General features: G+C 47.6%; 1 protein-coding gene across 1 annotated transcript in view; it reads right to left on the minus strand.

The window, feature by feature from the left end:
- Positions 1-1,376, minus strand: part of Cplx1 (complexin 1) — a 33,242-nt gene extending 31,866 nt beyond the window's left edge. Inside the window, exon 1 of the mRNA XM_006985808.4 lies at positions 338-1,376. The gene's annotated coding sequence lies outside the window, so the exon portion shown is untranslated. The remainder of the gene's footprint in view (positions 1-337) is intronic.
- Positions 1,377-14,478: the final 13,102 nt, after the last annotated feature.

Genomic DNA, 14,478 nt, shown 5'->3' on the forward strand with positions numbered 1-14,478 from the left:
GCATTGCGGGCGGGCGAGGTGCCCGGCCCCAGCGCGGCCTCGGGCCGGAGCGCGCCTCTCAAAGGAGAACAAGACGCCAATGGGAGAGGGAACCAAGGGCCGCTTCAGCACCTCGCATTGGACAGCGCCCTCAAGGCTGAGCAACCTTGAGGAAAACCAGGGGCTGAGAAACGTGGAACCAAGAAAGAGCCAGGGAACCCAGGAGATGGGAAGGAGACCCAGGGCTAGAAAGCGGGGAGCCTGGAAGGGAAGCCCAGGAGTCGGGAGGAAGACTGGGCTGGGAAACGGAGAAGAGGGAGCCGGTTAAGGCCGGACCGGCTGCAAGGGCACCGGTTACCTTCCTGGGCGGACGATCAGCAGCAGCGCTCTCTGGGGCCGGCGGGGTCCATGTGGCGCTCTGTGCTGCGGCGGCGGCTGAAGGGCACCGCGAGGAGGGCGCGTCACTCCGAGGCGCCCCCGCCCGCATCCCGCATGACGAGGAGGGCGGGGCGCAGCGGAGGGGGGGGCAGCCGCGCCCCCGGTCCCCAGATCCTGGCCTGGCGCGCGCGACGGCTGCATAGGGGCCCCTCCTTGGTGAGGGCTACTCTTTCCACACCGGCTTGGAGACCCTCGAGAAGTCTTCGCTTGCGGGCGCAAGGAGAACGCAGGGCTGGGGTCAACACCCCTAATCTACCCACCGCGTTTTGCTTCTGACCCGGTTGCCTTCGGCTCTGCTCCTTTGCTGGCAGGGCAGGAGGAAGCGAGCAGAGCCCGAGACCCCCGATAGCGCTGGATAGGCCCATACACCAAGCTTGCCCAGTGTGCAGATTCAAATGTGGCTTTGATGGGATAGAAACCCCAGCCAGTCAGGGACGCCTGAAGGTCACTGCGGACACGGCTGGGCGGGGGCTCCTCCGGGACAGCCGCAGCCCCGCCTCTAGGCCGCCCCTTCCCCGGAGCCAGGATCATAGCCCTGCTGAGGAAGCACTGCAGAAGAACCCGGTTGACACAAGGTTGGCCTGGCATCTGTGCACGTATCCTGGGGGCTTCTGTGAGGCAATCGGCTCCGCAGAAGGATTGTGCGGGGACGCCTAAGCTGTTCTGGTTCTGGCTAGCCAAAGGTGACTCTTAGCCCGCAGGGGCTAGTGCTGATGGCCATTGTATTAACTGTTACTGTTCCTCCTGGCTGAGTCATTCCTCAGGATTAGGTAGATCTTGACCTTCATCCAATTCAGGGAGACTTCTCGCCTAATGAGTATGCTTCCCTCACCAACATCCCAAGGCTGCTTCAAGGTGCCTGGCAGTTTGAACTCACAGGGGTGGAGTCCATCACTGACTTGCTTTTATCAGTTCCTGTTCCTTAGACCTGGCAGATTCAAAGTAGAAGAGACCAGAAAGGGAGCTGGAGTGGAGAGAGGAAGAGAAAGTGTCAAGCCCCACACCTTTTGGCCCTCACTTCAGCCTGAGGGCCTTGAAGTTAGGGAACTCTGGGAGTCCCTCAATATGGTCTGTTGCCATTGGTAAAAGTGCCTGCACTGCATCTAGGCTTATGCCAAGGAAGAGGAGACCATTCAGGAAGTTGGGCCAGTGTGACTCACACTGGACACAGAGGAGTTGTCTCCCAATGCACTTCCTACTGGCACTGTCCAACTCAGTCCACCCTCCTGGTAAGGATGGTTGATGCCCCAGGTCTTGTGCAGGCCTAGGACTGGTGCCCTATGGAACAGGGTCATCTGTAGACAGATGTGCCCAATCTGGCTCCTTCTGTCTAGGGTAGCTACCAAAATCAAGGGCCAGAGCAAGACAGGCCCATCACTTTTCACTGGCTTTTCTTCTCTCCAGCAGTCCACTAGATGGACCTGACTCTCTGGCAGTAATCCCATAGAAGACCCCGGGTTGACCCCCTGAGCCAGAGCAGGCCAACCTCATCCATAGCCCATAGCCCCAAACCAGCTGAGGTTATTATAGCAAAGGACCCTAGGACTACTGGACTTCCACTTCTACTTCATCTCCGTTTCTCTCGTCTTCCTGTGTCTGCCTCTGTCTGTGTCTCTATTCTCTCTATATTTGTGTTCTTGTCTTTATGTCTCTGTGTATCTCTATCTCCTTGTTTCTCTGTCCTAGCTTTTCCCCCTTTTAACTGTATGGGTATTTTGTCCACATGTCTGTGTACCACATGTGCATCTGGTGCCCACAGGAGCCAGAAGAGGGTGCTGGGACTGGAGTTACAGATAGTTGTGAATTACCATGTGAGCACTAGGAATTGAACCTAAGTCCTCTGAAAGTGCAGCCAGTGCTCTTAACTATTGAATCATCTCTCCAGCCCCCTAGTTTAATTTTGCATATGTGTTGTTTTGGTTTTTTATTTATTTATTTATTTGGTTGTTGTTTTTTGAGACGGGTTCTCATGTGTTGCAGGCTGGCATTGAACTTGATATCAAGCCAGTGGATGACCTTTATACTCCTGCCACCACCTCCTAAGTCCTGAGAGTACAGAGCAATGTCATGCCCAGACTCTGCTGATAGACATAGACAAAGATAATGACAATCTCAGATTTGAGTGGCAGAACTCTGGGAGCTGGCAGCTGCTTGGGCCTGAGAAAGCTTTCAGGGCAGTGCTTCCTCGGGGAAGAAGGCTCCATAACTGTCTGCCCGTCTGGGGTGTGGACCATAGCTAAGGCTGGCTTCTACAAGCTACCTAGATTTCTGAACCTATGATAGGAAGAGATAACATGGCAAAAGGCCTGTGCCTAACCGGCCATCCATTTTGTCACACCTGGGACAGACATGGCCTGAGAGCAAGTAGACCAGGTTGGCCTCAAACTCACAGAGATCCTCCTGCTTCCACCTCCCAACTGCTTGGAATTAAGGGTATATACCACCACTCCTGACTGCTTCATTACTATTTTAATATTCTTATTTGAGATATCTCTATATAAAAGGAATATTGAAGCTGGAGAGATGGCTCAGCAGGTAAGAGAGATTACAGCTCTTGCCAATAATTCAGTTCAGTCTACAGATCTCTAGCTGTACAGAGGATCCCAGGAACCTAGTGAGAAAGACTCGTCTGCTGAAGGTCCAGGAAGTGAAAGTTCCAGGGGTCCAGAGGACTTGTCTATTGGGACATGCAGGAGGCAGTGACAGGAAAAGGGGGAAATGTATAGAAGGCCAGGTGAGGTAGTCATCATGGAGAGGCTACTGCTGGAGGGAGCAGATTCCCACCAAACAGTCAGTCATGAATATCATATGCATTTGTTCATAGATAAATGCTGGCTAAGAGACCTGGGATATAGGAGGGGCACCTTGCTCACTTGTCCACTTTACAGGTGCTTCAGAAGCTCCATCCATCAGAGAGCTCAGAGTGTGAGGTCTGAAACGGCCACCTAAGGTTGGCAGGACACTCCTCTGAAGGGCCTGAGCATTGTAAACATGGTACTATCAGGTCTTGCCCTTACCATTTCCCTCCCCCTTGCTAAACCATTAGATTACATTCCTAAAGTTAGCCCTCATGATTATTCCCTTATTTGGCCACTTCCTTATGCCTGACTAAAACTCCAAGGTCAAAATACCAAGGTCCAGCAATCCAAATTCATATTTTGGCTACACTGGCTGACAGATCCAATCAGGACTTACCAACTCACCCTAACACAGACTCCTTTGCCCTCTTTCCCCTTAAAAACCCACTCTTACAGAAACACCTGCTGTCTGTCTTTGTCTGATCCAGAGACAGCCCTCTCCCCCTCTGCACACACCCCATCCCTCCAGGGTAATGAATCTACTTTGTGCTGAGAACTTGGTGTCTGGGTGTGTTCTGTACCAACTCTGAGGATCCCCTTATCTGCTCCACTTAGGCTCCCCTGCAATGTAGGTTGCTCCAGAGGATGGGAAGGAAGAACTTTTAGGGTTCTTGGAGTCATCTTCAGTTCTGGTGTGTGTTCTAGCAGCAGAGGACTATGTGGGGGAAAGTATCTCTGTCACATGACTGATTCTGTTCAATGCATTGGTCCAGGAATTTTAAACACAAACTTAATAATTCAGTGCCCTGAATAATGCAGGCCTAGGGCTAGTACCATCTGTGAAGATACTTCCTGCTGGGTTCTGAGATTGTTTAAAAGAGCAACACGTGAGAAGCAAATAGAGAATTGCAGTTTTTTTTTTATTTTTAAAAGATTTTTATTTATTTATTTATTTATTTATTTATTTATTTATTTATTTATTTATTTATTATGTATACAGTGTTCTGCCTGCGTGTCATATCATTACAGATGGTTATGAGCCACCATGTGGTTGCTGGGAAAGAACTCAGGACCTCTGGAAGAGCAGCCAGTGCTCTTAACCTCTGAGCCATCTCTCCAGCCCAAGAATTGCAGTTTCTCATCTGAGCTGGGAGGCAGCCAGGGCTATGGGTGGAGGGGACTTTGGGTAGAGAGGGCTCTGCTGCCGCAGGGATCTCCATGGGCATTCTGATATTGCTACCAATCCAGTGGCTGGTTAACAGAGTCCAGCTTCTGGGTCCTAGATGGTTAGATGTCAATGTCTAGGAATTTGTCCTCTGAGATCCCAGGAAGTAGGGGTGTTACACTTCCTGGTGGCCTCTTGCCAAAGATCCTACCCTGGTTTCTGCTATTCCCAAATCATATACTTCTGAAACTGTTTAACTTTCAGAAGCATGGTAACAGGGGCTGGAGAGATGGCTTAGCAGTTAAGAGCACTGGCTGCTCTTCCAGTGGTCCTGAGTTCAATTCCCAGCACCCATTGGTGGCTCACAACCATATATAATGGGTTATGAACCCCCTTTCTCTCTGATGATGTCTTCGGTCATGCAGGCATACATGCAAATTACATAAAAATACATGAATAAAAAAGCATGGTAGCTGCTATCAAGGCCTTGACGCAACCTTGCTCAGACCCAGAGCCTAGTCAGGGAGGCCTGAGGCTCCACTCTAGGCTTAGAGGCAGAACCTAGTCAGCAAACAGAAGGGACATCTAGCTGGATGGTGTCCTGAAGCATCTCAAGTCTTTCTGCAGGTGTGTGGTCTCAGTACCCTGGCACTTAACACCAGTGGTTACTTCTTCCAATCACCTGAGAAACTTCAAGCTGCATACTAGAGACTTCCAAGGACAGCTCCAAAGGCCTCCTTACACCCTCTAAGAAGTGTGACCTTCCTTTTCTCTACCCTGAAATACCTTGTCAGCTCAACCTGTGAACTCAGGGACAGAGCACACAGACAGCTTACAGAAGAGCCACTTCTGTCCCTAGACAACTGAGGCTCACAGCTATAGCTGAGTGGTTGCTGAGAATGTCAGTGTGGGGAACTAAGGCTGGATGGATCCAGGCAGCTCCTACCTTTCTGATGTCATGGAGGCCTGGAACGGCCAGCATGTTTTAGCATGATCTGTACCACACCCTACTCCCCTTCTGTTCCCTGAGACCCGAACCCCAGTCCCAGGAAGATTCTGAGCTGAAGCAGGATTAAGAGTGAGACACTGACACTTGCTGGTGGGGCAGGAAAGCCTGGAGGGTCTGATGTATGGTAAGGTTCCCTGTTCCTGACTGAGGTCTCATCCATTATAGCTAGAACACTTAGCAAGCCCCCTTTCCCTACATTACCCACGACTGTCACTCTCTTAATATTCGGAATTTCCAACACTCCATTTCCTCCAGGCTCAGGGCTGACCTAAGCTCAACAGTTTGCCTAAGGCTGGGTCTCTAAGGTTGCCCACCTGAGACTAGAGCTCTCTAGCTGCAGGGCAGAACCCTGAGCTGCTTAGTGCTTATCTTGGGGTGCAGTCAAGTAGCCTCCTTGAATGAGGTGATTGAGCAGGCTCTTGAAGAGTAGGCTTCAGGGAGACTCCAGATAGGATGTGGGGTGGTCTGACTACTGAGCCTGGAGAAGAGTCTGCCTGATGATGACTGTAGTAGGTAATGGAGACCTCTTGTTTTGGTGCTCCAGGCCAATCCCATAAAGATGCAGATGGGTAGCAGGGTAGGAGAGGTGAGCTAAGACTTTTTGGAAGGCATATACTTCCTTCTGCTGCTTCTCAGGTAACACACAGATTGAGGCCATGTCACATGCACGTATTTCTGGACTGTCACATACCAGAGAAGCAGAGAGGGGAGCTATTTTGGCTCTGTAACAGCAGGACACTTCATAGCCTGCTGCGTTCAGATACTGATGCTCTGGCTCAGATCTGGCTCTTCATTGGTGCACATGGACATAGATCTCCTGACTATTGGGCCTCATGTTCATGGCATCAGTTTCTGGATCTAGGTCTTGTGTTGTATTTGGGGTGTGGCCAAGTCAAAGTTGGGATGAATGGGAGGTACAGAAAAGTAGCTTGCTTGGGAAAATGCAAAGGGTGCCTTCCCCAATGAAGGGAGGGTGTCCAATGTTGAGCCCCAGCAGCTCAGCAACTTTAAATTAGCCAGGTGTGAGTCTACAGTGCAGAAGCCAGGGAACAGCACCACCCTGAACTTCCTTTCTTTTTCCTTGTCCCACAAAGCCAGTTGGTGGTTATCTTGGTATATCACTGACACCACAGAAAAGAATATGAAGCTGAGTTGGAGGAATATTTTTCAGTATTATATATTAAATTCTGTGAGGTAATCACTCTACAAACTGTATCCCCAACCTATGGAGTTGGTTAAGAAATTTTAACATATATTAGCTTTCTAGTAACTGGGATTAATAAAAAGAAAGGTGCTGAGGGAAAGAATATACATCCAAGTGTGGGTGTGGACTTCTTAAGAGAAAGGCATGTTTAAGTGTCTATAATAGCTATACATACAGATAGATGATTTTGATGACTTCTGAAGTTATCATTAGGGGTGGCCAAGGAACCTGTCTCTTTTCATAAATGAGATCATATGGTGGTCTCTGAGGTACACTGGATATGATTATAGCTGATAAAGCATAAATGACAAGAGTTGCTCAAGGGAATTATTTATAGTCTTGTTAGGGAGATTTGCTAAAAGCTGCAAGTTTATATCTTGGAAATGTTACATACTATATTCTTAGGCCTATAAGCATGGTTGTTATTACTTTAATTTTATTATTATAATTTATGTGTATGTATATGTGCCTGCTTGTCTGTATGTACACCCTGGAGGCCAGAAGAGGGCATTAGATCCCCTGAAACTGCAGTTACAGTTGGCTGTGAGCTGCCTGATGTAAGTTCTGGGAACTGAACCCAGATCCTCTGCAAGAGCAGCAAGTGCTATTAACAACTGAGCCGTCTTAATAGCTACAGCCCTTGCATTATCTTTTTAATGAGACAGGGTGTCCCTATGTAGTGTTGAATGGCCTGGAAATTCCCATGTAGACAGGTTGTCCTCAAACACAGAGATCCTCCTGCTTCTACCTTCCAAGTGCTGGGAATTAAGGGTATATACTACCACTCCTGGCTGCTTCATTACTATTTTAATATTCTTGTTTTAGATCTCGATATAAAAAAATATTGGGGTTGGAGCTATGGCTCAGCAGGTAAGAGAGATTGCTGCTTTTGCAGATGATCCAGATTCAGTTTTTGGTACCCACATAGGAGCTCACAACCATCTGTATCTCCAGTTCCAATGGATCTGATGCCCTACATACATACATGCAGGCAAAAACACTCATACACATAATTTTTTTAAAATTAAAAATAAAGTAAAAATATAATTGTCTTTATGTAGGCAAACTTTTGTTAGTTGTCCTGGAATTCTTGACTCTCAGTTCACAAGGATTTCAACCAGACTCCAGGGTAAAGTATTCCTTTTTACTTCTGTGTCTTAGTTAGGGTTTCTTTCCTTCTTTCTTTCTTTCTCCAGGGCTTCTCTGTGTAACAGCCCTAGCTGTCCTGGAACTAGCTCTGTAGACCAGGCTGGCCTTGAACTCACAGAGATTCTCATGCCTCTGTCTCCCAAGTGCTGGGATTAAAGGCGTGTGCCACCACCTCCAGGCTTTAGTTAGGGTTTCTATTGTTGTGAAGAGACAGCAAGTCTTATAAAGGAAAAACTTTTAATTGGGGTGGCTTACAGTTTCAGAGGTTATCATCATGGTGGGATATGGCAGCATGCAGGCAGACATGGTGCTGGAGAAGAGCTGAGAGTTTGACATCTTGGTCAGCAGACAACAGGAAGTGAACTGTGTCACTGGATGTAGCCTGAACATAGGAGACCTTAAAGCCCACCCCACAGCGACATACTTCTTTCAATAAAGCTATATCTACTCCAACAAAGCCACACTTCCTAATAGTGCCATGCCCTATGAGATTATGGGGGCCATTTTCTTTCAAACTACCACATTCCACTCCCTGGCCCCCATAAGCTTATAACAATATCATAATGCAAAATGCATTTAGCCCAATTTCAAAAGTCCCCAAAGTCTATCACAGTCTCAAAAATATTTTAAAGTCCAAAGTTCAAAATATTTTCTGAGATTCATGTAATCTCTTAATTGTAATCTCCTACAAAATCAAAATAAAAAAAAACAGATCACATACTTCCAACATATAATGGCACAGGATATACACTACTGTATATATAGGGAAGGGAGCATAGTGAGGAAATACTGGACCAAAGCAAGACCAAAAACCAGCTGGGCAAACTCCAAACTCTGCATCTCCATGTCTGATGTCAAAATATTCTTCAGATCGCCAACTCATTTCAGCTTTGTTGACTGCAACACACTTCTCTCTCTTTGGCTGGTTCCACTCCGTTAGCAGCTTTCCTTGGCAGGTATCCCACGGCTCTGGCATCTCCAACTTCTTAGGGTCTCCAAGGCAATCCAGGCTTCAACTTCACAGTTTCACACAATGTCTTCTCTGGGTTTCCATGTATGGACACCCCCTGATACATACCTGGCCTCAGTGGTTTTTCCTTAGTTGTGGAAGGAGATTCCATAACCCCCTTTTCCTACCCTTGACTCTAAAGCCAGAACCATGTGGATGAAGCTGCCGAGTCTTTGCTGGGGCTGAAACATGGCCCTCTCATTCAATTATAGCTTCACCAGCTTTCTGTTTTCCATGGCTTTCTTCACTGCTTAAGTTTGGCTGTCTTAAAATAGGATCTGTAGACTAGGCTGGCCTCAAACTCAGAGATCTGCCTGACTCTGCCTCTGGAGTGCTGAAATTGAAGGCCTGTACCACCACATTCAGCTCCAAGTTTTTCTTTAATTACTATTCACAAGTAGGAAACTTAGTTGGGTGGGATCTTCAGTCACCACTCCCTTTATTCCATTTCTTAATCTATTTATCTCCTTGAACACGGGATTTAGCTCCATTCCACTTCCTGGTATGTCTTTTCTCCTCAAGTTGTACATTCTGTATTTTAGCTGCTCAGCTTGCTCCTTTTCATTATATATCTTAATTGGAGTTAACACTAATAACTACATGGCAGAGTCTATACTAGGCCGTTTTGAGATTTCCTCTGCCAACAGAATTAATCCAAATTTCTTCACTTTAGCCTTAGGCAGACTCTTTAGACAAGGGCAAATAGCAAGCACATTCTTCACCAAAATGTCACGAGAACAATCTCTAGTTAACATACTAAAATTCTTTCCCTCTGAAACTCTTGAGCCAGACCCCACTGTTAAAATTTTCCATTCTCCTACTAGTGATGAAAGCATTCCATGCTTCCTAACCCAAAGTACCAAAGTCCAAATTCCTGCAGACAAAACCACTGTCAGGCCTGTCACAATACTCCAGTCCCTGGTACCAACTTCTGTCTTCGTTAGGGTTTCTATTGCTGTAAAGAGAAACCATGACCATGCAGCTCTTGTGAAGGAAAACATTTAATTGGGGGCAGGCTTACAGTTTCAGAGGTGTAGTTCACTATCATTATGGTGGGACATGGCAGCATGCAGGCAGACATGGTGCTGGAGAAGGAGCTGAGAGTTCTACATCTTGATCTGTAGGCAACAGGAAGTGAACTGTGTCACTAGATGTAGCTTGAGCATAGGAGATCTTAAAGCCCACCCTCACAGTGACACAGTTTTTCCAACTAAGCCATATCTACTCCAACAAAGCTAGACCTCCTAATTGTGCCACTCCCTATGAGCTTATGGGGGTAAATAGCATTCAAACTACCACACTGTGTTCCCTTTTCCCCCTCATCTTTCATCTTACCTCACAGAGATGTTTGAGGATCATAACCTTATAGTGGATTGCTTGGGCCCTGCTCTGACTGGGGCACGCTCCTAGATGTAGAATAGTACCCATCTGTCTTCAAGAAGGTTCCTCCAGGAACCTTGGATGATTCAGTAAGGTGATGGAGAAATTACCCAACACCAGACCCCTCATTGCCATGGCAGAGTCCAGTTACTTTCTTGTCCTCATCCACCCTATCCACCAGCAAGTGTGACTCAAACCTGCCCATTCAGTCACTCATTCATTCATCAATTCACTGAGTCATACAATACATTGTAGGTGGAGTTTCTCTGTGTCCTGGCAGCTGGTTCCTAAATAACCACTCAGAGACTATTTAGTAATTATAAATGCTTGGCCAATAGCTCAGGCTTGTTACTAGTCAACTTACATTTTAAATTAACCCATATTTCTCATCTACCCTCTGCCACGTGGTGGTACGTTCATCTTGCTTCTCTCGGTATCTCCTTGTGACTCTTCCCTTCTCCCCAGTATTCTCTTAGTCTAGTTCTCCAAACCTCATCTTATCCTGCCTAGCTACAGGCCAGTCAGCTTCTTTATTAAACCAATCACTGTGACATATATTCATACAGTGTAAAGGAATACTCCATGATACATTTGTGTCTTTTGTACAATTAGCCTATCCTTTTCAGTTTATTTTAGCAATCCTTGGAAAGCAGAAGGGAAATTTATCTGGTGAGGGCTTCATGTTGGGTTTTTACAGGGTATAGGAGGAGGTGAGAGGGGAAGGAGAGGCTGAGTACCTCCTATAATGAGCTGACTCTTCCCATATCACAGCATTGTCATTATAGGTCTAGAGCTCCAGACCTTCCAATGAGTTTCCAGCCACAATCTTTGGGGATGCTTTCAAGCTAAAGCAGGTACAGATGGGAATGGGTTCAGGAACCTTCCTATGGGTCATATCCTTGTAAGACATCAGTCCAGAAGTAGGAGAATTTGAGGTCCTCCAACAGGTTCTGGCTTCACGAAGGAAGGGGACAACCTGGACCAGGGCTCTATCCCACTCTACCCCTCTGCTATTAGCCCGGACAAGCTGGACTTAAGACAAGTTCAAAATATCACCTGTCCACTGGCTTCTGGGAAACATACAGAGAAAAGAACTCAGATGATGTGAAATGGAATGCCTGAGATGGGTATTTCTGAGCTAGGGAAAGAGGCCAGCCCTATATCAGACTCTAGGCAGGGGAAAGATATAAAGATGTTTTCTGCTTGGAGCTAAAGACAAGGTCATTCAGACCTGCTACCATGGAAGTCATGCTACCTGAGGCATTAGGATGTATGGTTTTGTTGGAGTGGGTATGGCCTTGATGAAGGAAATGTGTCATTGTGGGGGTGGACTTTGAGGTTTCCTATGTTCAGGATACCGCCCAGTGAGTCAGTTGACTTTCCGTTGCCTGCAAGATGTAGGACTCAGTTACTCCAGCACCATGTTTGCCTGCACACCGCCATGCCCTCCATCATGATGATAATGGACTGAACCTCTGAAACTGTAAGCGAGCCACCCAATTAAATGGTCATGGTGTCTCTTTACAGCAATAAAAACCTTAACTAAGACAGATTGCCAGTCAACCTTAGGAGATGAGGAGGCCTGAATTCTCTAGTCCAGGGGCAATGTCCTTCCCATGTTCTTCCTGAGGACTCAGCTTACCTTCTAGTCACTTTGTTTTTTAGTCTGTCATGTGCAGAGTAAGGCTCAGTATCCTTAGCATGAGAACTAGCACCCTAGGCTACTCCTACATTGTTGGTCCTAGAACATGGTTTCTTTCACTCCACACATAGGCTCTGTTGGGCTTTGGATGTGAATAAAAGAATGTGCAAATGTTAAGCCCAGCAGGGGATCCTCACAGCCTGGTGCTCAGTAGAACTGACACACTCATCAGGTGGGCCCAGACAGCAGCCTATCCCCTCTGCCCTGATTGGCATGTGTGGCACTTCTACCTGGAAACCATTATCACATCCATGCAAACTTGCTGAAGGTAGGGTTAGGTCTGGGGTTTTGGGTTGAACCTTTTAGTCTCATTCAAAGGCCTGAGGATCACAATGGTAGCCTCAGCCAAATGCCCTATGTGAGCCAGAGTCCCCTTCTGGCTAATATAAAGACAACCTCACTTGTTCCTCCTACACTTGGTAAGAACTCAGTGATGTTCTGGTATCCCTGTGCACTTGGCAGGGCTCATGCTCAGGGAGGTGGATTCCTTGAAGCCCAGCAAGGATGCTATGAAGGCTGGACACATCAAGATTGTACTGAGCACCAGACTCACTCATCCTTTTGTCATGAACTGGGGTTCTCTCTGGGCCCTGACCCTTAAGTGCTGTTTGTTGAAGGAAGTGGCAGACCACCAACCAGAGCATCTGTGGCCCAAGACCCTGCCAATAGCTACTGGCCCATCTGCCTGAACTTGGACACCTCCAATGCTGGTACTAGAATCACGAGCTCCACCAGGTTGTGTATTGGCACAGAGGTGTGGGAGGTCTCAAGCCCAGGGAGGCTGTGAGCATCATATAAAGGGCTGCTGGGTCTCTGTGGGGGCCAACCTGCATCATCTTTTAGTCCCCATGTTACCAGTTAGTCTGGATATACCCTACCCCACCTTGGGGCTTTTGCTGACTCTGCAATCCAGGCCACTTTCAGAGACCTTCCCACCAGGTATAGCTATCCATCTACTTTTTAGGTGGGCTTTCTGTTCATCCTTGCCTGGAGGCCAGGGTCACAAAAGCGGCCCATACCTGCACCCTAGCTCCCTTAAAATATGGGAGATTATCACTAATGAGGGAGTTTACAAAGTAATGTGAAAGCACTGGTTCTACTCAGCCATGTGCTAAGGCTTTGCTAGACAGGCCTGTCAACCTAGAACTCAAAGACAGTTCTTAGCTAGCAATCAGGTAGGAGATTACACCATTCAGGAGTATCAAGAACTTAAGTGTCTGGGCTGTGATTTGTTATCTGTGTACTTTTTTCCACATGTGGGTGCTTCCAAAAACCAATGCATGAGCCCCAATCCCTTATGGGTTCCAGTCATCTTGGGTGGAACTTCCTTGTCTTGTCTTGCAGTCAGGATCTCTTTTCTGTTCCCTTCCTCATTCTGCAATGACCACAATCTACAACTCCGGAAGTCTGGGCAGATGACCTATTGCCCCTTTGTTACAACTGTGGTTCATGCTCCAAATGAGGGCTTCCAAGGGTGAGGCCATGCACTGTGGGGGACTTGGGTTTCCCCCCATCCCCAGGGAGGGGAGGTGTTAAAACCAATAAACTGTTGGAAGAATTCGAAGTCCAACATTCAGGCCAGGGGTAAGAAAGGTTTGGGAGCACTCCACATTGTGGGGCTGGCAGAATGGGAGCTGGATACACCAGAAGTGGAACAGAAACGCAGATGGACACATGGCCTGGCACAACCAGGGAACCAGCAAAGTTCCCAATACTGGCCTGTTAGAAACTTCTTCATAGTTCCAAGGACCTCCACAATCTACCTTTTCCCCACCACTGGAGGCTGTCTACTACTCACTGGATCCCACTGACTGAGGCCACAAACCCTGGCTTCAGGTCTAGGGTAGCAATGACTACTTGGGCCCCTGTCTGGATATTCCCCAACATGATCAAGGAGCTCCATAGTGCCTGCCTGAGCCCCACCAAGCCCTGAACTGGGAATCCTGAGCAGCTTTGACGTGAAAGATCTCTGCACCTATTCAGGCTGTTCATTATTTTTTTAAAGAGCTGAAACTAAAAATAGCAGCAGCACATAGGAAATGGGAGTCATTAAACAAGAGAATGACAGAATGAAGCTTACAGGGCCAGATTAAAGGGGGGGGGTTGGTTTCAAGCGTTACCTATGGGGCAGGGTGGGCAGTGCCCCCCCCCCCCCCCCCCCCCCCCCCCCCGGCTGACTGGCAAGGAGAGCGGGCTAGGTCTGCAGAACTGTGGCTCTGAGCACTAACTGATATGGTCATGGAAACAGGGCCATCATGGTGTTCTGGGCAGCACTGGCAAACTTCTAGATTCATGGAACTGGAGTTGGGTCCACTTGGCATCCACTCTGGTGGTGTTGTCTAGGATTACCAACACTATTCTACTAGGACTCTGATTGGCAGGGAATGGCCCCTATCTCAGTGGGATTAGACCCATTGCCTGCATTAACTAGCAGCCACCTGACCACCTCTTATCTGCTCTTGCTTTGTTAGCCCAGCTATATACAAACCCTCATTTCTGCAAGTCAAGAGCAATGGACAGGTTCAGTAGCTAGTGGATCTGAAGCTTCAGCCAAACGTACACAAGATAACTAGTACCCATGGAAATGCCACTAGGACTCTCACAGACAAGTTCCCTTACATACATATCTGTTATAATCAAAGGGC

Source organism: Peromyscus maniculatus, chromosome 10, assembly GCF_049852395.1.
Source record: "Peromyscus maniculatus bairdii isolate BWxNUB_F1_BW_parent chromosome 10, HU_Pman_BW_mat_3.1, whole genome shotgun sequence".
Classification (NCBI taxonomy): domain Eukaryota; kingdom Metazoa; phylum Chordata; class Mammalia; order Rodentia; family Cricetidae; genus Peromyscus; species Peromyscus maniculatus.